Source organism: Rhinolophus hipposideros, assembly GCF_964194185.1.
Source record: "Rhinolophus hipposideros genome assembly, chromosome: 9".
In the NCBI taxonomy this organism is placed as follows: domain Eukaryota; kingdom Metazoa; phylum Chordata; class Mammalia; order Chiroptera; family Rhinolophidae; genus Rhinolophus; species Rhinolophus hipposideros.
The window spans coordinates 90,300,284-90,306,033 of NC_138055.1; positions in this window are offsets into that span (position 1 = coordinate 90,300,284).

The following is a 5,750-nucleotide window of genomic DNA, read 5'->3' on the forward strand; positions in this document are numbered from 1 at the left end:
TTGGGGACTCTATTAATTAACTTTTAATAGGATGGGTAAAACTGCAAAGAGAATGCCCTTTTTCAGTTGCAGTATTAGGAAGGACTTCTTAATAGGCTGGTGGGAAGCAAAGGTTTTCCAAGGGAATGAAAGAGAAGCAGAGCATGGAGGATACATTCTCGGAATGGTAAATAGTTGGTTTGGCTGGATCACAGTATATGGTACATGGAATAATGTGAGCAAATTTTCTGAAATAGTAAATTAGAGACAGACTGTGAAGGGTCTTGGCTTTCTGCTTAAGGGAATTCGGACCTTTGAAGGTTTCGAACTTAATTCATTTTGAAGGTTAGTCTTGGCAGCAGTATACAGAGTGCTTTGGAGGGTGGTGAGATTGATGGCAGGGAGAACAATTAGGAACTTATTGCAGTAGCCCAAAAAGAAGGTACAAAGGTGCATAACAGGCGTAAGGTCTGACAAAAGCTCAGAGCTGTTGAAATGACCAAAGCATAATTGTAGTTATTAACCAAATTGGGGCCAAGAGACAATGCCAGAATAGACCTATGACAGCATTCTCTAGAGCTAAGTAGCTTCCCAATGGAATAGCGTTATAAACTTTTAAAAATGCTATTTATAAAAGGCTTGCTAATTAGTCTCTTGAGCTAGTTGGAGCTCTTTGGTGATTAAACCCAGGCTTGAAAAACATGCATCAGTGTGGTTTGATACATGGTTTTAAAACAGGGAAAAAGAGAGTAAAATAGAGAGATCCATAGCTCTACAGAATTGAAATCAACTGTTTTTAGCATCAGAAGAAATAGTTTTAAGTGGTCTCTTGTTGTTTACATCTTTTGTTAGCAAGATCTTCTGTAATCATTGCTCTGGACTTTCGACCTCCACATTTCTTAGCAGGCCAATTTAATTATCTATTCCTACTAGGCCAGAGAGCCAACTGGCAGCCCAAAATGTCCTGGTTTGCGCTTGTTCTCACCCTACTCTGGTATGTTCTAAGGTTATTTTCATATGTTTTCTGTGTGTGAGTCTCCTTTTCTCAAATTGTTGTAGATTTTCTTATAACTTGTTCCTTAATTGGCTACATTTAAATGAACACCAGCTATTTAGAGATGTCATATTTAGTATTTAATTGATGAGTGAACAGATAAAAAGCAGTGGGACTATGAAGCTAAGAGGTTTATTGAAGAACTTGAATAGGAACTTGAATAAGAACTTGAATAAGCTGATTCTGAGAATGGGTGATGAAGGTGCAGGTGTGGAGAGAGGGATTTGTTAGGGAAGAAAGAACCTGGAAAGTAAAGCCCAATATTGCAGTTTCCCCACCAAATTTGCAACCTTTACATAGATTTGGCTTTCAACCTTTATATATTCCTTTATGTGCTTCTCTAATTATGTGCAAGTTTTGCTCATTATATGACAACTGGCTTTTTACATATTTCACATTTTTGGTGTGTTTGTTCCACAGTGACTTTTAAATTCATACCCTCGATGCCTAGCATAGTTCTTATTACATGGTAAATATTCAATAAATGTTGTTAAATAAATGAATGAGTGAATGCTGCTAAAAAGAAGCTCGGGGCAGCTGGATGGCTCAGTTGGTTAGAGCGCAAGCTCTTAACAAAGGTTGCTGTTTCAATTCCCCCATGGGATGGTGGGCTGTGAGCCCCTGCAACTAAGATTGAAAATGGCAACTGGACTTGGAGCTGAGCTGCGCCCTCCACAACCAGACTGAAGGACAACGACTTGGAGCTGATGGGCCCTGGAGAAACACACTGTTCCCCAGAATTCCCCAATAAAAATTTTTTTTAAAAAGAGGCTGAATGATATTTTGAAATCACATTTAGACACTACGAAAAGGCAGTAAGATACCTTGGCCTTCCTTTTCTCCCTTTCCTTCTCTCTATGGATATTTATTGAGCGCCCAGTACAAGCACTGTGATGTATGCTGGAAATTACAGTGATTTACTCTTTCACCTTGAAGTAATTTGGCAGTTGATGAAAAGCTGTAAAGTCTGTTATTTAAAAATAACCAGTTTTTGGATTTGATGACATGGTGCAAGTGTAAGGCTTACAGTTTTATTATTGCTCTGGGTTTACACTTCATAGAGCCATTGGATTTCAAAAAAATCTTTTATCTTTGGTAGTGATGGCTATTTTACAATTTTAAGCATCTGGCAGCTGGAGTAGGCATCCTTTACCTGGGATTGAGTTGTAAAGGTAAATGTGTGGTCTTAGAGGAGCAGGGGCATTTCTCGGGCAACTTGTAAATATGTGGTATATATATTTATTTTTCTGAGGGTTATAGATTTGCAAAGGAATCTAAACCCCCAAAAATGTTAATAGCGATTCTGTTTGCTTTGGAACATATTCTAGTGGCTAAGTGCTTGGGTAATAGAGTCCCTCTGCTTGAATCCTGACTCTGCTATTTAATAGCTATATGACTCTAAACAAGTCACTTAACCTCTCCATGACTCAGTGTCCTCATCTGTAAAATGGAGATAACAATAGTATTGTGTCATGGGGTTGTGGTAAGGATTTCACGAATCCTCACCATAACATATTACACACACACACACACACACACACACACACACGTATAAAATCCTCACTACAACTCCATGACATAGTACTATTGTGTATATATGTATATACATACACTATAAAACTCAGAAAATGCTCAGCCCATAGTATTCTCTCTATATTAGCAATTGTTATTATAATTATTACATAGATGTGGTATTGACGATAATCATGGTAAAAATCATGATGACTCATACCTCCCTGAAGCCACTAAAGAGTGAATGGAAATGAACATCAAAAGAAATGCTGAATAACCAGCTGACCCTTCCAGGTACAGCTCATACAGCCTTCCCTCCTCGTTCAGGTTTAAAGCCAGCCAGACTCTCAAACCTGGGTAATCTGACTGGACTACTGAGCTGAGTGTATTCAAGCTAAATTGTAGTGGCAAAAGCAATTTGCTTTTTAGATTTAACTAAAATGTACACTGATTCTATTTTTAGCCTAGTGTTGTTGTTGTTTTTTAATCCCGTGGAATATGCGTCGCTGATACTCTGCCAGTGATAAACACAGATTGGGAAATGTGCACTTTTGATTAACTATCCTAAAGCTTCTCTCTTTCGGTTCTTCCACAAAATACTGTGACAATCTGAGAAATACTTTCTTTAAGTCCCTATCTCCACCCACTGACCTCCACTGCTATAAGGTTAGTCAAATTAGGTTAGATTAGAATTTGTTCCAAAGGTCTTTAACTTTTTCTAGCTTTGAATGACCAAAGTTTTCTTTAGATAATTGAATTTCAGCGTTATTTACCTTTGTTGGGTCAATTTTGTCTCCTTAAATTACTGAGAGTGATTTTATTCTCCCATGTATTATTTTTTTAAAAGATTTTATTGGGGAATGGGAACAGGATTTTATTGGGGAACAGTGTGTATTTCCAGGACCCATCAGCTCCAAGTCAAGTTGTTGTCCTTCCCATCTAGTTGGGGGTGCGCAGCCCACCATCCCTTGCAGAGTCCAACCGGCAAACTGAGCCATCCGACTGCCTGGGAGCTCAGCAGCAGCTCGTTGTCTTCACTCTAGTTGCAGAGGGCACAGCTCACTGGCCCATGTGGGAATCGAACCCAGCAACCCTGTTGCTCAGAGCTCGCTCTCTTAGCAACTAAGCCATCTGGCTGCCCCCACCCCCACCCCATGTATTATTTTTAAGGTCTTTCCTTTTTTCCTTTTTTTCCTTCCTACTTTTTTTCTTTTTCCCTTTCTTGCACAAATAGTTGCCAAATCCTGCAATGACCACCCCCAGGAATCTTCTTCCTACAAAAATGGCAGCTTTACTGCCTGGACTCTGCCTGTGGAGACAAATCTACTTGGGAAACCCCTGACAAAAGAGTGCCAAAAAGAAAATGTATAAAGTGATTTTATTCATCTGCAGGCTGTCTAGCAGATATAAAATCCGATAGATCTATAATAATTGCCTGAATCTTTTCAGGAGTAGAAGACTGAAGCTTAAGGCCTAACCTCTATTGCAGTGTTTTTCAAAATATGGCCTATGGGCACAGGACCAGCCACATAATTTGCAAGACTCGGTGTAAAAGGAAAATGAGGGGCCTCTTGTTCAAAGTTATTAAGAATTTCAGGACAGCAATAACAGTATAAAACCAAGTTCAGCATCCTTTTGAGGACAGAGCCCTGTGCAACTACCCAGGCGGCATGGCTGGTGTGGAGCCCAGGGCATCAGACTCTCTAGAATCCATCCAATTGGTAAAACTGATTTCTGAGGCTTCCCAGAGATTAATGAATTGGAATTTCTGGGCATAGTGTTTGGGAATCAACATTCTTAACAAGCTTTCCAGATGCTGATTTTGTTCACAAAAGATTGAAAACCTCTGACCTATTTTCTCCATTTGCTTGGGAAGAAGAAAAAGCAATTCTGTTTTTCACATGTTTGGCCTGCTTGTCTGGACAGCTACCTGAGGCAGCTGAGAGCACCTTCCTCGCACCACTTTCAACATTTATTTTTGCTCTCTTACGTTCTTTCTTCTTCTTTCCTCCTTTCCTCTTCTATTCTGTGCTTGTTTGGGGCCTGCCAGTGGCACCCCAGGCATGCCTTACCTTGGTTGATGACATCCAAGGCATAGGAATTACTAAACAAAGAGCAAACAGGATTTTATGTTTGGTCTGGGCACTTCTGTAAGAAGGATGTCTTTTTGTCGATTCCCCTTTTCTTCATTTAAAATATGCTTTTACTTCTAATCCAACAGAAAGAAGATAAAAACTTAGAGAAACAAAGGTATGGGAACAATGCCAATCCCACATCCCACCCTCAGTGACTACTTGGTCACATTCATTGGATCCGTCTGGTTTCCTCTAAAGTAAATGCCTGCCAGTTCTTGGAACTTACTTCTGCAAATTGTCCCTTGACGGAATTGTAACACCAAGGGCTCGGGAATTCAGCCTGGGTAACTTAAAGAAATAATTCTTATCAAATTACCCTGAGTAAGCACCTGGTTGTAAATTCTGAGTTTAGCTGTATGTCATCAAGGTGTTTCAAGGTAAATAACCCTCTTTAGATTATAGATTTTAAAGTTGAGCACAGCAGATGCTGTTGTTTTTTTTTTTGGCTCACAGTTTTCAGCGTGAGTTATTGCTTAAGCAGTCACTAAACAGAACAAATGTTATCTTGAATTTTTCCTTACTGAAAAGCTGACATATTAATTAACAGGTATTTTTAAATTACTCATGAAACCACTTTTTTCCTTATTGATTTTTCACTTCAATTTCTATTTGTTTGTTTGTTTGTTTTGGCCCAGTATTTGTAGCTCCCTAAAACAAAGCTTTATTACTCTATATTTTTAAAATAATGAAAACTTTTGTGTTTCTATTTCCATTCTCCTAGCAAAATAAGAGACTAAATGGAAATAATCCTTTATAGTTTTGAAATATTACATAACCCTGGTGTGGGGACAAAACCCCAAAAAACAGTTTCCAGGCTCTCGGCCTCACATAGAAAGGTGCTGGCTCGGGTAGTAAATGGCCATCAACTGTGATCAGATGCCAGCAGCTGTGGCTAGTTGGCCGTCAGCTGTAACCCGTAGGCCATTGGCCACTAATATAACTGCTGTGGCTATGCTAGCAGAAAAGGAATGGGGGCTAGCAAGAAGATGGTGGCTGGCAAGCGCGGACTGCTATTAGGCAGATTATGTAGATCCTGCTTCCTGTGTCTCCAGCCCAGCCGCCAGCGAGAA